At 42.7% G+C, this 18,606-nt stretch overlaps 1 protein-coding gene and 1 long non-coding RNA gene across 5 annotated transcripts in view; both read right to left on the minus strand.

Moving 5' to 3' along the window:
- Positions 1-5,667, minus strand: part of USP33 (ubiquitin specific peptidase 33) — a 71,012-nt gene extending 65,345 nt beyond the window's left edge. For all 4 annotated transcript variants that reach the window (XM_033225357.1, XM_033225358.1, XM_033225356.1 and 1 more), the window contains exon 1: positions 5,435-5,667. The gene's annotated coding sequence lies outside the window, so the exon portion shown is untranslated. The remainder of the gene's footprint in view (positions 1-5,434) is intronic.
- Positions 5,668-6,017: 350 nt separating this feature from the next.
- LOC117093835 lies at positions 6,018-18,227 on the minus strand. Its single transcript, XR_004441268.1, has 4 exons — positions 18,049-18,227; positions 16,080-16,085; positions 9,605-9,615; positions 6,018-6,028 (listed from the first exon to the last, which is right to left on the minus strand). It is a non-coding gene; the product is annotated as an uncharacterized LOC117093835 (long non-coding RNA).
- Positions 18,228-18,606: the final 379 nt, after the last annotated feature.

Raw genomic sequence — 18,606 nt, forward strand, 5'->3', positions numbered from 1 at the left:
GCTGACAAGCATTTTAAATAACTGTTTCTTGCCCTTTAAACAAATACTCTGAGAATAAAATCATTCAAACCTCTGTGAGGATTTGAATATCTCACAAAGTCCTATAATACTTACCTAATCATTCTCCATTTTCATTCAAAACCACAACACAAAAAGAGAAATGTAGTGCTAATCTTTTTATTTCTTTTACTAGAAAAATCTGTCGCATTGATCCTTAAGAGTCGAATTAATGAGAGCCTTAAGTCTATTAAAAGAAATACGCAGTCTCCTGATTTCTCTAGCTACAACCTATGTGTTCTAGAATCTATTCTTAACATTACCACAATTAATAATACTAAAGTATAGCTTCAGTCTGGCAATCTTCATTCCAAATAACCTCCTCTAAATGAGATTTGTAAATATTAATTAGCATTTCCTACACAGATTTTTTAAAATCTGTACAATAATGAATGGCAAAATATGGTCAATTCTAGCCTTATTTCACTGAAATAATTTTGAGAAAAACTGGAACAAGAGAGAGGAAATAGAAATGAATTAATGAATATGACAGAGTTCTAACAGAGTCTCAAGCTGATGATAATTTTCACTCTAAGTCTCACTTCTGAGCAAGATGAAGAGTTAAATAACAATATACTGGCATTATGGAATAGTCATTAAAAACATTCATGTAGCCGGGCGCAGGGGCTCACGCCTGTAATCCCAGCATTTTGGGAGGCCGAGGCAGGCGGATCACGAGGTCAGGAGATCGAGACCATCGTGGCTAACATGGTGAAACCCCATCTCCACTAAAAATACAAAAAATTAGCCGGGCGTGGTGGCAGGTGCCTGTAGTCCCAGGTACTCGGGAGGCTGAGGCAGGAGAATTGTTTAAACCTGGGAGGTGGAGATTGTAGTAAGCCGAGATCACGCCACTGCACTCCAGCCTGGGTGACAGAGCAAGACTCTGTCTCAAAAAGAAAAAAAAAAAAAAATTCATGTAAACCAGATAGAAACATGGAAAAACCTAAATCTTCATTTCAGCTTGTTAGCAAAAACAGAAAAGAAATAAGGACTATGAGAAAACAAATGCTACCACCATAGTCAAATGAGAACCACCGTAAAAGAAATTATCAATTTTTTTATTGTTTACCAGACTATAATATTGATTTTAAAACTAATCAAAACTGATTCATCTAAACACAGTAACGCTTCCATAAAAAAAATATAAGAAATTCCAGCCAGACATGGTAGCTCACACCTGTAATCCCAGCACTTTGGGAGTCCAAGGTGGGTGGGTCACTTGAGGTAAGGAGTTTGAGACCAGCCTGGCCAACATGGTAAAACCCCCGTCTCTACCAAAAAATACAAAAATTAGCTGGGCATGGTGGCGTGTGCCTGTAATCTCAGCTACTCTGGAGGCTGAGTGGGGAGAACTGCTTGAACGCAGGAGGTGGAGGTTGCAGTGAGCCAAGATCGCACCACTGCACTCTAGCCTGGGCAACAGAGTGAGACCCTTTCTCAAAAAAATAAAATATATAAGAAATTCCTCTTCTAGGATTTTATAAACAGTTAAAACCTGTGGGAAGTGGTCTTATTTTAGGTCATAATCAGCCCTACAGTTTCACCACATTACTATATTTCAGGACTGCACTAAGTCCTGGGAAACAGAAATTAATTTAACAAATGCTTATAATCAAGCATGGGCCAGACATTGTAAGTCTGTGGGGATGGCAGCATTGTTCAAGTCTCCACCCTGCTTTCCTTTTGAATGACTGGTCATCAACACTTTTATCATCCCTCTCCTAAATACTGTCCAATTCTTTTACTTTCCTTAAAAAACTAATTTGAAAGTCAGTGTCCTTCTGTCAACCCTTCTTCTTCACAAGTTATCTAACTTTTAAACCTCAGTACCATCTTAGATCCCTCCTTACTTTTTTCATTTACTTTTTTCGAGATGGTAGCCTCTCTATGTTGCCCAGGTTGGATCTGAACTTGAACCGGGCTCAAGCGAATCTCCTGTTTCAGCCTCCCAAGTGACTGAGACTACATGATCAAGCCACAGCACCTGGCTCCCCTCCTTACTTTCTATCAGTTTCTAAATTCTGCTTTTTTCACCACATTTCAACCCACATTTCTTCTAGGTCTCCATCTAAATTGAGGCTTTTATTTCACATCTGGATTATTCAATGAGAATGCCTGTTAAGACATAGAGTTGATACCTGGACCATCTCCTTTCAGCTCACTTCAATGTTTACTTGTAGCTGGTATGGACAGTTTCCAAACACACTGACAGCTTCCCATCTCAACCACTTCTCTCCTCAGCTAACCAGAGCTTGTTGAGTCCTACCTAGCCAGTGTACCTGGGAAGTTCTGGGAGCCTTTTAGGTAAAGGCAATCTTAATCAGTGAGGATTGACTGTAGGTGGAAAACCACCCAGCTCCCCTTCATTTGGGGCAGTTATACAAAACTCTGAGGCAGTTACACAAAAATCTCCAGAGGCTTAAGCAGCCTCCAGTTAGCCTTCCATTATTGACCTTTTTTCCTCCTTCTTTGATTCTACCTGCTTCCTTACTTGTGCTTTATAGCATCTCACCTGCACCCATGTCATCTCAGGTCCGAGTTCAAGATGCACTTCAGAGAAACCATAAGGGCTACAAAAATAATGGTCACAATCTAGCTTAACATAAAGCCACCCCAGCACTCTTCCAGTTTCAATCTTCTAACAATTACAGCTCATTCTCCTTTCATGTGGATCACACACCTCTTCTGATCAAACACCTTCAGTGAAGTCTTTCATAATTTGTCTTCTTTATCTCTTATTATTAACTTACATAAACTATGAATATCAGCCAAACTGTTCTACCGATGTTTTCTCAAATATAAGTTGTACCCTTCAAGGAGCTCATCAATCTGTTCACATTATAAATATCCTCCAATATTTACCTTTCAAAGCTCACACATCTCAACTACTATCTTCACCAAGCTCCAATCACAAGTAATGTCTACCTCACCTAAATTCCTAAAGAACTTTTAAAAAAACTCATAAGGCATTTGCTATTGTTGTGTAAAAAACTGCCTCACTTGACAACAAGCTCTTTGAAGGCAGAAACCACGTTCCTTTCTTTTTGTTTCCCAAAGGGCCTTGCCCTGGTAGACTCAAAATATTGACCTAACTTAGCCTTCTGAACATTTGAGAGCACCATTTATTTTGATACACTTATTGCTTCTTAAAGACTAGTTCTCAGTATACAATATAGCACAAAATTCATGTGCATTTTTATAGTTAAAAGCAACTGTACTTATCTCACAGTCTTTAGAGTTTTCCCACTTATCAAAATGCTCCCGCAGACACATGCACACTTTTAAAGTTTAAAAACTACACTAAATAGAGCTGTTACTTATTCCCTTGCTTTTTAGAAATGGTTACATTTCACATTTCTCACCAAAAGTCTTTCAGCATTTTATGTACTTCATTTTCTTGTGAAGAGTCCTCAGTCTGTCACATGTTATAGTTCACAGTGCTCCCATCTTAATCTATCTGAATTCCCAATCTGTATCAAAAGCTGCTTTGGCAACATTATTTCAGGCTTTACGAAATTCTGATCCTTACACAATCTTGAAATGTTTCTGTCATGGGGAAAGACTTTATTTCTTGGCATTCCGGACTCAGAGGACTGGCATGAGGATCAAGTAAGACTGTGTAAGTGAAAGGTCACTGAAAATTCTAATAGTACTACATAAATGTAAGAATCATCATCTCCTTAATTCTGAATTTCAAATATTTAAAATCACCTATTTACTACAATCTAATGTCATTAAACTGCAGTTGTATAAAAAGATTTGCTTCTTGTTAAGTTACAAAAAGTTCAGAAAAGACAGAAAAAAAGTGAAAGCTGGCCATAAACCAGATCATAAATAGGAAGCAATCTTAAGTAGACTATCCCTCTTGCACATATTAGGTCAAATATTTTATTCCAATCATATTTTTCGTACTGTACTTTTTTTTTTTTTTTTTTTTTGAGACACAGCCTCGCTCTGTCGCCCAGGATGGAGTGCAGAGGCATGATCTCCACTCACTGCAAGCTCTGCCTCCTGGGTTCACGCCATTCTCCTGCCTCAGCCTCCCAAGTAGCTGGGACTACAGGCGCCTGCCACCACGCCGGGCTAATTTTTTGTATTTTTTAGTACAGACGGGTTTCACCGTGTTAGCCAGGATGGTATCGATCTCCCGACCTCGTGACCCACCCGCCTCGGCCTCCCAGAGTGCTGGAATTACAGGCGTGAGTCCAGCCCTGACCTTTCTTTCAATCCTGCCAAAGTAATGAAATAATACAAAGCTCCTAGCATTGTGTAACTATTTCTATTATTTTTCTTAAAACTAGCATTCTTTCATTAAGATTCCTATTTTCTCCCTTATTTATAATAGCATGAATTCACCAACAATATTTGTATTATGTTCAAATCAGCCTATGACGATAATGTGACTTGGTCAGACCTTTCCAGATGAGACAGTAAGAGAAAGGGAACTAGGACGGCCTCGTACTTTTTGTAACGTTTTTCTTAAAGGAAAATAATCTGATTAAACTTAAAAGATTCTCGAAATCCACACATTTATTAAGCAAAAGGCCTAGAGATCGTTATGGTAAAATTCACCCTCAATTTAAGTCTATGCTCCTGCCAATATTTCACCCTCTGGCTCAATTTGCCAGGCCTAATATTGATTCTACGAGAATGTAAACTCCAACCGTACTTGAGTGCAAAACACCCAGGAAAATCTCATCGTCCAACAGCTCAACGTAAAACCCTGTAAATATTCAAATGAAGAGCGTTTTGTATATGAGAAATATAAGTAAAGGTCTGGGAAACCACACACTATGGATCTTTCAACCAAACAAAGGCTGCAGATGGACAGAAGGTAAGGGGTAACCTCTCAATCAGGATCAAACATTGGTCGAAGAAAAACTCCAGGGACGATGACACCTCGGTTTTTCCGTTCACAACAACAAAAAACGGGGCCGGCCCCCTCAACAGCGCCGCAAAGCGAAACCAGAACCCAGGGACCAGCGCGCTGCAGGGCTCTCAGTCGCCCACCGAGACGGACTGGCAAGCCTGAGTGGGGAGACCGAGGAAGGGAGCAGAGCCCCCCTCTCTCGGGCTCACCTGCCCCTCCCGCTTCCAGAGAACAACCCCTGAGGACCCTTCCTCAAATCAACGACCGGTTCCCAGCCTCCACCGACCCCTGACAGGGCGACCACTAGATTATCTCTGCAACGCAGAGCACCGAGGGGCCGAGGCCTTCTTCCCGCCCGCGCACCCACTACCATCCAGGACCAAGAAAAAGAGACTGCTGCAGCGGCCGCAGCCCTGGCGCGCGGAAGCAAGAACTGAGACCGGCCCCCGGAGGCGAGCGAAACGCCCTTCGGCCCCGCGCCCCTCCCAGCAGCGCCGCGCTCACCTCCACGGCCTGGCCTGCGGGACCCGCCAGCGTGACCAACAGCGGCCTGCAGCCGCACCTCCGCAAGCTCCTCTTTTCCTTCTCAGCCCTCGGAGAGGGGCACTGTCGCGTCAGGAGGGCCGGAAAACAGCCCCGCAGCGCAGCCCTCGGGGTGTCCGCCTCCCGAACCGGCGACTTCCCGCAGCAGCCACGGCTCCTTCCGGTGTCTCCGGGGTCGCCGCAGGCGTCTCGGGCGTCAGGGAAGGTGGGGGCGGAGCCTCAAAGGGAGCCCGCCCCAGGGGCGGGGCCACGGGGGCCAGGCCCAGGTACGGACATCCAGGCCGGCTCCCTGTTCTGACTGCAAACTCACTGTACAGGGTATGTGCAGCAGTTTGAGGCTGTGAGCTTTTTTTCGTTTTTTACATGTTTTCTCCTCCTCTTTCACAGTCACACACTACGACCATTAGAAGGTCTTGTCTCGATGCATTACAAAAACTGCATTAAGGCTGGCCACTGAAGGGCCTCAGGTTTCCAATTTTGTGCAAAGAAATATTAGACTTAACTTATCCCAATTCAACATTGTATTTCCTCCTCTCATCTGTCTTCCCCCAACTTCTTAAGACCTAGATTCTCTGAAAGCAATTATGTTTCCCTTTTCCATCTATGCAAAGAAGAAATTTATCTCACCATTTTCCCCTTAGGTCAAAATCAAGATGATCAAAGCAAATATTTATTGAAACCTTAGTATCTGCTTAGTGCCTGGAGCATTGAAGGAGTCTTGCCTTCTAATTATGTAGCTGTTAAAATGCACTCGATTGAAGTTCAAATCTATGAATAAAAAAGGTTAAATATTTAAAAAATTGTTAAAATTGCCAGTTTCAATCTGTCTCATGACATCTGACTTTTTGGTCTCCAAAATGGGAGCATGTACCCAAGTATCATGCAAGATGCTCAATCTCCATTGGAATAGGTAGAAAATATAAAAGCTTCTACTAATTTTATGGTAAAAATGAAATAAATTAGCCATGATACAAAATTCTATGTAGGCATTGACACTCAGGCCTCAATTTGCACCACAAATGATCGCCTATGCTGGGTTCACTGAGGAGAATAGAAATTTCACAGAATAGAAGTTTCACGGGCAGGCGCCATGGTTCATGCCTATAATCCCAGCACTTTGGGAGGCCCAGCCAGGCAGATCACCTGAGATCGGGAATTCAAGACTAGTGCCTAGATAATAGTAGGCAAGTACTTCTCAGGTGGACACCAAGTGAAGTCCTTGCAGTGGACAAGTTCTCATGAAACAAATGCACTCTGATAGAATACAATGCAATACCTCTCCCACTTTTAACTTCAGTGAATTCCTGCCCCTCACCCTTGGGTATTTATATTTATCCTTTTATCCCACAGTCCAGATTGCTTAGCTTTTACTTTTCTTCAAACAATATTTCCTGATGGTTTATAATGGCTTATAAGGAAGAACACTATCATTAGGAAATAAATCAATCAACAAACATCCCCTTGAGAGAATAGATTATACATTCCAAAGTGTGGACACCCTGCTGAGTCACTGATTCTGGAGTAGAATTCTAGAGGGTATGTGGACACCCAGCTGAGTCACACCGATTCTGAAACAGAATTCTAGAGGTGCCATTCATGGAGAATATAATGTAAATAGTACAACTTAGAGTTGTGCATCAGACCGGATACTGAAGTCTCTTCTAATGAAAGGGAGAAAAAAGAAGAAATGAAAAGTAGGAAGAAAAAGAAAGAAAAGAAGTCTCTTCTAATGAAAGGGAGAAAAAAGAAGAAATGAAAAGTAGGAAGAAAAAGAAAGAAAAGAAGTCTCTTCTAATGAAAGGGAGAAAAAAGAAGAAATGAAAAGTAGGAAGAAAAAGAAAGAAAAGAAGTCTCTTCTAATGAAAGGGAGAAAAAAGAAGAAATGAAGAGTAAGAAGAAAAAGAAGAAAAGAAAAGGAGAGATAGAAACAGGGAGGGAGGAAGACAATTGAATGGTCATATCAAAAACAAGTACCTTCTCATTTTTGTAACTGAGTAATGGCAAATAAAAAATAGCAATGTAGAAAATATACATTTTGGTGCTTATGTACCTGATACTAAATAAAACTTTGTAAATGCTGTTTCCGTAGAGACAATTTTACAGATACTCCCAACCTCTATCCCTCATTCACCTGGCTAACTCCTACCTAGATATTCTCTGTTTAACACAGCACTCTTCACCCCATTATTTCCCATTTCAGCATCCTGCTTGTTTCCTTTAGAGAATGTATTATAATTTGTAATTATCTTAAATTTTTTGGTGTACTTAATTTGTTGCCTGTCTTTCCTGAACTCCTCAATGGGAGCAGTGACTATTTATCTTATTCATAATATTCCCAGAGCCTAGCATTGAAGGACTCAAAAACTTGTCCTTCTGCTTAGTGCCTGGAGCATTGAAGGAGTCAGTTCAATCTGACTCCTGACATCTGACATCTGAAGGAGTCAGAAGAAGCAGTTGAGTGTCCAGGCACTCAACTGGGGGTGGTTTTGTCCCCTGAGTGGATAGTTGGCAATATTTCTGAGGAAGATTGGTGGGAGAAAGAATTAGTCACATTCCTTTGCATTGATGTTACAAGAGAGTCCCAGACATCATTTGTGCCACTATTGAGAAACCCTAATTTAAGCTGGGGCTTTAAAATATGTTTTTGGGCCAAGCACAGTGGCTCACGACTGTAATCCCAGCACTTTGGAAGGCCGAGGTGGGCAGATCACCTGAGGTCAGGAGTTCGAGACCAGCTTGGCCAACATGGTGAAACTCCGTCTCTACCAAAAATACAAAAATTAGCTGAGTGTGGTGGTGGGCACCTATAATCCCAGCTACTCGGCAGGCTGAGGCAGGAAAATCGCTTGAACCTGGGAGGCGGAGGTTGCAGTGAGCTGAGATGGTACCACCGCACTCCAGCCTGGGCAACAAGAGCAAAACTCCATCTCAAAATAAAATAAAATATGTTTTTGGGCTGGGCGCAGTAGCTCATGCCTGTAATCCCAACACTTGGGGAGGCTGCGGCTGCTTGAGCCCAGAGTTCAAGACCAGCCTGGGCAACATGGCGAAACCCTGTCTCTACAAAAAAATGCAACAATTAGCCGGGCATGGTGGATCATGCCTATAGTCCCAGCTACTATGGAGGGTGAGGTGGGAGAATCACTTGAGCTCAGGAAATTAAGACTACCATGAGTCATGATTGTGCCACCTCACTCCAGCCTGGACAATAGAGCAAGACCCTGTCTCTCAAAAAACAAAAACAAAAAAGAAAGAAAAGAAAAAGAGAAAATTATATTTTAAAAGAAATCTTAGGCAATGCATTTTTGCTTTTCCACTCACTGTCACGTAATTAAAAAGTCCACCAGGCCAGGTGTGTTGGCTCATGCCTATAATCCAGCACTTTTCAAAGCCAAGGTGGGAGGATCAATTGAGATCAGGAGTTCGAGAGCAGCCTGGTCAACAAAGTGAAATCCTGTCTCTACAAAAAATTTTAAAAAATAATACCAGGATGTGACAGTACATGTCTGTAGTACAGCTACTCTGGAGGCTGAGGCGGGAGGATCTCTTGAGCCCAGGAGTTTGAGGCTGCAGTAAGTGAGCTATAATCATGCCACTGTACTCCAACTTGGTGACAGAGCAAGACCCTCTCTGTCAGGAAAAAAAAAAAAATGTCCTCCAGTGATTTTATAGTAATAAAAAAATACGGCCTTTTACCCCTAGTATTAGAAAAAAATCCTGCCCAGTGCAATATCAAAAATTATCTACCACTTCCTCTACCTTGTTCTCTCTTCTCCCTGGCTTAGTAGTTTTTGTTTTGTGCCCCTCCACAGTTGTAGAAGACAAGAACAGAAAGGATCTTTCTGGACTGACACAGTTTTAGCAGTCAGTGGCTTTGGGGTATGGCTGAGGTCTGAAGCTGACCCCTTCTGTCATGGAGTCCATCACTGGAACCCTCACCTACAGCCTCTTGGCTCAGCAATGTATCTTCTGGATGGCCAGCTATGACCTAGTCCTTAGTCCCCTAATTTCCAGGGATCCTCTCATCCAAACTGACAGTCCTGTTGGACAGCCACTTTCAAGGTGACTCAGTCCAAATCTCCTACATGTGATTCTCACTTAGTCCACAAAAAGTATACAAGTATCTTGCACAGAAGTGTGAACTTTTCCTAATCAGCCCTATATGCATTTTTTTTTTTTTTTTTTTTTTTGAGAAAGTCTCGCTGCAGTGCAGTGGCACATTCCTGGCTCACTGCAACCTCTGCCTCCCAGGTTCAAGTGATTCTCCTGCCTCAGCCTCCCGAGTAGCTGGGACTACAGGCAGGCATTACCATGCCGGGCAAATTTTTGTATTTTTTTTTTTAGCAGAGACAAGGTCTCGTCATTTTTGGCCAGACTGGTCTTGAACTCCTGACCTCAAGTGAACTGCCTGCCTCAGCCTCCCAAAGTACTGGGATTACAGGCATGAGCCTTCACACCCAGGCCCTATATGCATCTTCTGCTCAGAGGCAGCCTCAGCCTCTTGATTTAGAACTTTTCAAATGTACATCAGTTACCAAATATCATCCCTGTAAGATTCAGGGGTACATATCATCTTTTCCAAATGGTCCTCTTAAAGCCCCTCAGACTTGTCTTGAGATGACAGGGAAGCACCTATTTCCCCACCCATCATGCAGGTATCTTAACTTAGATGTGTAATTTGGCACTGACGTTTGAAGTCTCTGCCAAGAATCTGTTATCATCTGTTCACTCTTACGGTAATGATTCAGGTTACCCTAGCTCAAAGTTTCTGAAAAATGACACTCCATTGACATTTTGGATTAAATAATTCTTTCTTGTGAAGGGTGATTCCTGTGCACTGGAGGATGTTTAGCAGCGTCTTTAGTCTTTACCTACTAGATCCCAGTAGCACCTCCTCCAGCGATAACAAACAAAAATGTCTCCAAACATTGCCGAAAGTCGCCCAAGGGGCAAAATCACCCCCAGTTTAGCATTGGTGCTCTAGTTTAAGCTAGTGCTCCTCAGAGTTTTCTTAGATTATCAGATCAGGTCATTTAGAAAATTATAATACACTGGGATCAATAGACAAGGATGCTTGCTGTTAGAGGTTTCCAGCAGGGATCCCTGCCTTGGCATACCTGTAAGCCACCTGACGCCCATAAGTGAACTGGGATACAGAATTTGGATGCTCTATCTTTGGCAAAAAGGAGACTCACTGGCTTATAGAATCCAAGGAATGATAGCTAGACCCAGGGACTCAAATAATGTAAGGGCTTTCTAATGATCTCTTCATCATTCACTTTTTTTTTCTTTCTTTCTGAGGTAGGGTATCGCTCTGATACCCAAACTGGAGGCAGTGGCACAATCATGGCTTACTGTAGCCTTGACCTCCTGGGTTCAAGCAATCTTCTCATCTCAGCCCCCTAAGAAGATTTGACTACAAGGGCACTCCACCACGTCTGGCTAATTTTTGTATTTTTTATAGAGATGGGTTTTCGCCATATTGCGCAGGCTGGTTTCATACTCCTGGGCTCAAGTGATCTGCCTGCCATGGCCTCCCAAAGTGCTGGGATTACAGGTGTGAGGCACAGTACCTGGCCCATCACTCACTTTCTAATTTGCCATCTTACAGTTTTCTCCAAAAGCAGAGTTCCTGGTTTAAAAAAAATCCCAAAGAATGGATTTACTATCTTCACCTGGGTCCAGTGCCTGTCCAAGAGCATTCAGCCAGAGAGTCAGGATCATGGAAGAACAGGGCAGCTTCCATGACAATCAAGTAGATGAATGGAAGACACAATATCATAGATAGCCAATACTGGCTTACAGGCCAAGTAAAATTTCTTACTTGGCCCACTTTGGGCTCCGGAAGTGCTAGGATTATACATGTGAGCCACTGTGCCTCACTGAACACAGGCCTTTTTTTTGGAGTAGCACAGCACTGTCATAACTACTGACGCAATGCAGTGCAAGTATGTTCTAGGTCATTTTCCAGCTTCAGATCTCCAGCTTTTACCATTTTCACAATCTTTTCAAGCCTCAATTTCTTGATCTTAAAAATGGTAATTTTTTTGATAACAGCTTTATTGATATATAATTCACATACCATACAATTCATCCACTTAAAGTGTACATCTCAATGGTTTTCAAGTGTACACTTCCGGAGGAAGAGGGATATTTTTGGCAGAGGGAGGAGCACAGGCAAAGGCACATCAGCAAGAAAGAATATACTGCAGTTGGAAACTTATAAGGGGTCAGTATTGCTAAAGTAAAGCTTGAGGGCAGGGGTTAGGGGAAAAGATTACACAAGAGAGGCAGATCGTAAGTGGCCTTGTCTGCTAAGTAGTTTTTCTTCTAAGGACATGAATAACTTTGGGAAAGGAAGCAACACAATGAGATTTATGTATTGGATTACTTGGATGGCAATGACTGACATAGAGTAGAGGCAGGCTACTTATTGCAGAATCCAGACAAGGGAAGGTAAGGGCCATGAGAGTTACTTAGGAGTCTAAAATAACAGACTTTTAAGTGACTGCATGGGAGATGGAGCCTAGGAGGGCTCCTCTGTACAGATCCTCTAAATTCTTACCTGGGTTATTTTAGTAGCCTCCTCACATATCTTTCCAACTCCATTCTCAGTCTCCTTTAGTTCAATGCCATACTTCTAAACATAACTTTCTAAAACTTATATCTAGTCATGTAAGTCTTCAGTGACTCTTCCCTGCCCCCAAAGAGTTTTTTTCTCACCAAGGTCCTAGGATGAGGCAAATAAATTGCCTAGAATGCAATATCTAAGACCCTTATATTTGCAGGAACCAGAAAATACTTCTAACTGTATGACCTGGGCACCTTGCTTGCTTCCTAGTCCCTCATGGCCTTAGTTTGACCCAAATTTACTTCACCTACCTAGTCTTTTGCTATGCCCAATCAAACACCCTGTCCTCAAGCTACTGAAACCTGCATTTCGTTTTTCTGAAAGGCAAAACATTTGCTTGTGCCTCTCCTACTTAGTGCAACTTTACTTATACAGGGAATGCCTTTTCTCTCAAAAGTGAACTCCATTTATCCTTTAAAGGGACACCTTCTAGGGCAGCCATGTCCAACCCTTTGAATGCAAAAACTTTTTTGCTGATCCATGGTAGTGGATATCATGAAAATTATGGATGGAACTTTTTTTTTTTTTTTTTGAGACAGAGTTTCACTCTTGTTGCCCAGGTGGGAGTGCAATGGCAAGATCTCGGCTTACTGCAACCTCTGCCTCCCGGGTTCAAGCAATGCTCCTGCCTCAGCCTCCCGAGTAACTGTGATTACAGGTGCCCACTACCACACCCAGTTTTGTATTTTTAGTAAAGACAGGGTTTCACCATATTGGCCAGGCTGGTCTCAAACTCCTGACCTCAGGTGATCCACCTGCCTCAGCCTACTAAAGTGCTGGTATTACAGGCATGAGTCACCACTGCACCTGACCTTCACAGAACATTTTTTTTTTTTTTTAATAGTTCATCAGCTATTGTTAGTATTAGTATATTTTATGTATGGCCCAAGGCCATTCTTCTTCCAATGTGGCCCAGGGAAGTCAAAAGGTTGGACATCCGTGTCCTAGGGGAAGCCTCTTCTGACTTTGCTGTGCTGTGTGGATCTTTCCTTGTGTTCTGTACCATGTTCCTTAGTGATATTATTACTGCTGCTTGATTATACAACATACACTGTAATGTCATTATTACACATAGCAATGATTTGTTCACTTTTCCATTTCCTGAACCAAGCTGTGGGCAGGAATTTTTCTTACTCATTCTAGTATTTCCAGCCTTCAGCACGCTACAAGGCACAATGTAAGAAATGAACAAATCAATAAACCTATTACTGAAAAAGATGAATGAATGGGAAAATATGAATTACAAGATATATTTTTTAACTTAGAAAAGCAGTAATTTTCTTGTAATTCTCAAAATTTTCATCATTTAAATACATACATAGCAGACGCAGCTCTTTTTAAAATATAAATTTAGAAATGACACACGGTTTTCTAGAGTTTTGAAGTCATAAGATTTTTTAGAATTGCAAAATATGAACTCTTGTTTCCCTGTAGTTTAATTAAAATTTTATTGTTCTTTATGTTAAAGTAACTTTAGAATAAACTTATTTACCTAAGCTCTTAACTTGAAAAATCTCTGTGATGTCTATTAGTTATTTTACATTTTGATGTAAATACCTTCCAAAAGAACACAAATGTCTCTCTCTCTTTTTGAAAAAGGGTCAAACCAGGAGGATAACTTGAGGTCAGGAGTTCAAGACCAGCCTGGCCAACATGGAGAAACCCTGTCTGTACTAAAAAATACAAAAATTAGCTGGGCATGGTGGTACGTACCTGTAGTACAAGCTACTCAAGAGGCTCAGGCGGGAGGATTGCTTGAGCCCAGGAGGCGGAGGTTGCAGAGAGCTGAGATCACATCACTGCACTACAGCCTGGGTGACAGAAGGAAACTCCATCTCAAAAATAAATAAGTAAATAAATAAAAATAAACAATAAAAATAAAAAATAAATAAATTTAGAACATTTTCACCATTCCCAAAAGAAACCCTGTACCCTTCAGCAGTCACTTTAATTTCCCCTCAACTCTCCCAGCTCTAGGCAATCACTATGCTGCTTCCTCTTTGTATAGATTTCCCTATTCTGGACATTGCATATAATTAGAACCATATATAATGTACAGTCTTTGTGACAGGCTTCTTTTTTTTTTTATTTTGAGACAGAGTCTCCCTTTGTCGTCCAGGCTGGAGTGCAGTGGTACAATCTTGACTTACTGCAACCTCCACCTCCTGAGTTCAAGCCATTCTCCTGCCTCAGCCTCCCAAATGACTAAGACTACAGGTGCATTCCACCATGCCCGGCTAATTTTTGTATTTTTAGTAGAGATGGGGTTTCACCATGTTGACCAGGCTGGTCTCGAACTCCTAACCTCAAATGATCTGCCCACCTCCACCTCCCAAAGTGCTGGGATTACAGGCATGAGCCACCGTGCCCCGCCTGACAGGCTTCTTTACTTAACGTAATGTTTTTAAGATTCGTCCATGTTATAACATTTATCAGTTCATGATTCCTTTTTATGACCAAATGATTATATGAATGATTATGTGTTAAATGAATATATCACATTTTATTTATTCATTCATCAGTTGATGGACATTTGAGTTGTTTCTACTTTTTTACCATTAAGAATATTGCTGCAGTCAGGCGCAGTGGCTCACGCCTGTAATCCCAACACTTTGGGAGGCCAAGGAGGTCACGAGGTCAGGAGATTGAGTCACGAGGTCAGGAGTCACGAGGTCAGAAGATCGAGACCCTCCTGGCTAACATGGTGAAACCTCATCTCTACTAAAAATACAAAAACAAAATTAGCCAGGCATGGTGGTAAGCACCTGGCATCCCAGCTACTCGGGAGGCTGAAGCAGGAGAATGGTGTGAACCCGGGAGGCAGAGCTTGTGGTGACCCGGGATTGCACCACTGCTCCAGCCTGGGCAACAGAGTAAGACTTCATCTCAAAAAAAAAAAAAAAAAAATAATGATGCTAGGTCAGGCACAGTGTCTCATGCCTGTAATCCCAGCACTTTGGGAAGCCTAGGCTGGAAGATCACTTGAGTCCAGGAGTTCAAGACCAGCCTGGCCAGCATGGTGAAACCCACTTTCTACTAAAAATACAAAAATTAGCTGGCATGATGAGGGGTGCCTGTAATCCCAGCTACTCGTGAGGCTGAGATGGGAGAATCACTTGGGCCTGGGAAACAGAGATTGCAGTGAGCCGAGATCGTGCCACTGCACTCCAGCCTGGGTGACAGAGTAAGACTATGTCTCAAAAAAAAAAGGCCGGGCGCGGTGGCTCAAGCCTGTAATCCCAGCACTTTGGGAGGCCGAGACGGGCGGATCACGAGGTCAGGAGATCGAGACCATCCTGGCTAACATGGTGAAACCCCGTCTCTACTAAAAATACAAAAAACTAGCCGGGCGACATGGCGGGCGCCTGTAGTCCCAGCTGCTTGGGAGGCTGAGGCAGGAGAATGGCGTAAACCCAGGAGGCGGAGCTTGCAGTGAGCTGAGACCCGGCCACTGCACTCCAGCCTGGGCGGCAGAGCGAGACTCCGTCTCAAAAAAAAAAAAAAAAAAAAAAGAATAATGTTGCTATGCATATTCATGTACAAGTTTTGGTATGAATGTATGTTTCATTTCTCTTGGGTATTACCTAGGAGTAGAATTGCTGGACCATATGATAACTCTATATTTAACATTTTTGAGGAACTGAATCTGTAGTATTTGGATATGTACAGATCACTATACTCTGAATACATGTTCTAAATTAGCATTTAAAACCATACTTTGAGTTCTAAATACCTTGGTTAGCTCAGTCATAGAAGGGTCCTGTAAAATAACTTGCAGTGGGTAATGAGACTAAAGCTATAATGACCAATATGTGACCTATAGCATTGCATACATTTGAAAGGAGGCCCTGAGGTATTTCTGGGAACTGCCAAATTTTTGCAGTTAATAGAAAAATTAATTGGAGCTACAAATTGCCTAAAAGTGTTCATCTACTTAGGTGATATAATTGCTTTTACATCCTCAATGTGCTAGACGACTTTCTTCAGGCTTAATATTGTCACTTGATAAATGTAGTTTCCACTAATCAATCATTCATGAAGTACATTGGTCACATATTGTTTCAGCTGGAATGAGCAGTGACCCTGACTATTCTAAATAAAATATCAGATATACCCAACCAGTGCAATTAAATCTGACTTTGGTGCTGGGCACGGTGGCTCATGCCTGTAATCCCAACACTTTGGGAGACCGAGGTGGGCGGATCACTTGAGGTCAGGAGTTTGAGATCAGCCTGGCCAACATAGTGAAACCCTGTCTCTACTAAAAATACAAAAATTAGGACCAGGAGCAGTGGCTCATGCCTGTAATCCCAGCACTTTGGGAGGCCAAGGCAGGCAGATCATGAGGTCAGGAGATCGAGACCATCCTGGCTAACATGGTGAAACCCCGTCTCTACTAAAAATACAAAAAATTAGCCAGGTATGGTGGCAGACGCCTGTAGTCCCAGCTAACTGGGAGGCCGAGGCAGGAGAATGGCGTGAACCCGGGAGGAGGAGCTTGCAGTGAGCCCAAGATCGTGCCACTGCACCCCAGCCTGGGCGACACAGCGAGACTCCATCTCAAAAAAAAAAAAAATAAAGAAAGAAAGAAAGAAAAATTAGCTGGACGTGGTGGCACAAGCCTATAATCCCAGCTACTTGGGAGGCTGAGGCAGGAGAATCACTCAAACCCAGGGGGTGGAGGCTGCAGTGAGCCAAGATTGTGCCATTACACGCCAGCCTGGGTGACAGAGCGAGACTCTATCTAAAAAAATAAATAAAAATAAGCCTGACTTTGGTACCTTCTGCATGTGGCTCACTGCTAAATGCTGGCTCTTTTCTTGTCCCTTTCGTGTGTTCCTCAATGACTGTATCCTTTGCTAGGGACCTCTTATTGTTTCATTCTCCAATCCTGGACAAAAAAAAACCTGTGGCTGACCATTTAGATGGTCAATTTAAACCTGGTTTGAAGATACAATCTTCTAAGGTAATTCAAGCCTGGCTACATTCTGTGACACTCATATGGTCCACAGGAAAATTTTTCTTGCAAAGTTGCAAGTACAGGCCCCTTCTGTTGTAGGCCTCTCTCTCTGTTCTGCCATCAAAGGCTTCTCTAGATAGTCTATTGCTTTTAGACTTTTCCAGGTGACATAAATTCCAGGGCACAGAGTCAGCTCATCTGAATTTCTTAAAGTTCCTTTACTTGGCTTGAGGTGGAGAAAGTGTAGGATAAGCAGTCTCTTCTTCCAGCTCTTGGGGGATGGGGAACAAAAATGCACAGCACTCCAGAAAACTGTCTCCTAGGCTTTTTTTTTTTTTTTTTTTTGAGACAGGGTCTGGCTCTGTCACCCAGGCTGGATACAGTAGTACGATCTTGTATCACAGCAACCTCCATCTCCTGGGCTCAAGCCATCACCCTCCCATGTCATCCCCCCACCACAACCTCCCGAGTAGCTGACACTACAGGTGTGCCCCACCACACCCAGCTAGTTTTTTCATTTTTATAGAGACTGGTTTTCATCATGTTGCCCAAGCTGGTCTTGAACTCCTGGGCTCAAAGTGATCCACCCGCCTCAGCCTCCCAAAGTGATGAGATTACAGGCATGAGCCACCAAACCTGGCCCTTCTAGGCATGTTTATTCTCCAATCTTCTTTCTTTCTTTTTTTTTTTTTCTTTTTTTTTCCCCAGTCTTCTTTCATCAATCCTGACATATCATTCCTGGGAGGTGTGTGAGAACTGAGGATTGCTAAATGGGCTTCACATTCTTCCAGCATGTCCTGTGGGGATGGTTTGGCATCCTCTTTTTTAGAATGTTCAGGGTACTTCACATTTATTTTTCTCAGCTTTGGAGCCTCTGTTAAAAGACCCACTGAGGAGTCTCATTTAATATGCCATGTATCTTAGAAATGTGTACCATTATTGTTCTATTTTTTTTTTTTTTTAAGGTATGCATTTTTATTCAACTGGTCTCAAGTCAGTGTACAGGTAAGCCCTGGCTGCCTCCACCCACTCCCAGGGAGACCAAAAGCCTTCAAACATCTCAAGTTGGGGGTCAAAAAAGGGGGGCCAAGAAGACTGATCATTCAAAATAAAACAAAATAGGAAAGTATTAAGGCAAAGATTAAAACATTTGCGGCGGGGCGTGGTGGCTCACGCCTGTAATCCAAGCAGTTTGGGAGGCAGAGGCGGGCAGATCACGAGGTCAGGAGATAGAGATCATCCTGGCTAACACTGCATGGTGAAACGCCGTCTCTACGAAAAACACAAAAACAAAATTAGCCAGGCGTGGTGTCTGCACGGGCGTCTGCAGTCCCAGCCACTTGGGAGGCTGAGGCAGGAGAATGGCGTGAACCCGGGAGGTGGAGCTTGAACCCGGGAGGCGGAGCTTGAGCCCGGCAGGCGGAGCTTGTAGTGAGCCGTGATGGCGCCACTGCGCTCCAGTCTGCGACAGAGCGAGGCTCCGTCTCAAAAAAAAACAAAAAACTTTTGCATTACGTAATTTACACAATAACAATGCTATCA

This window comes from Trachypithecus francoisi, unplaced genomic scaffold (genome assembly GCF_009764315.1).
Source record: "Trachypithecus francoisi isolate TF-2019V2 unplaced genomic scaffold, Tfra_2.0 Lachesis_group12, whole genome shotgun sequence".
NCBI lineage: Eukaryota > Metazoa > Chordata > Mammalia > Primates > Cercopithecidae > Trachypithecus > Trachypithecus francoisi.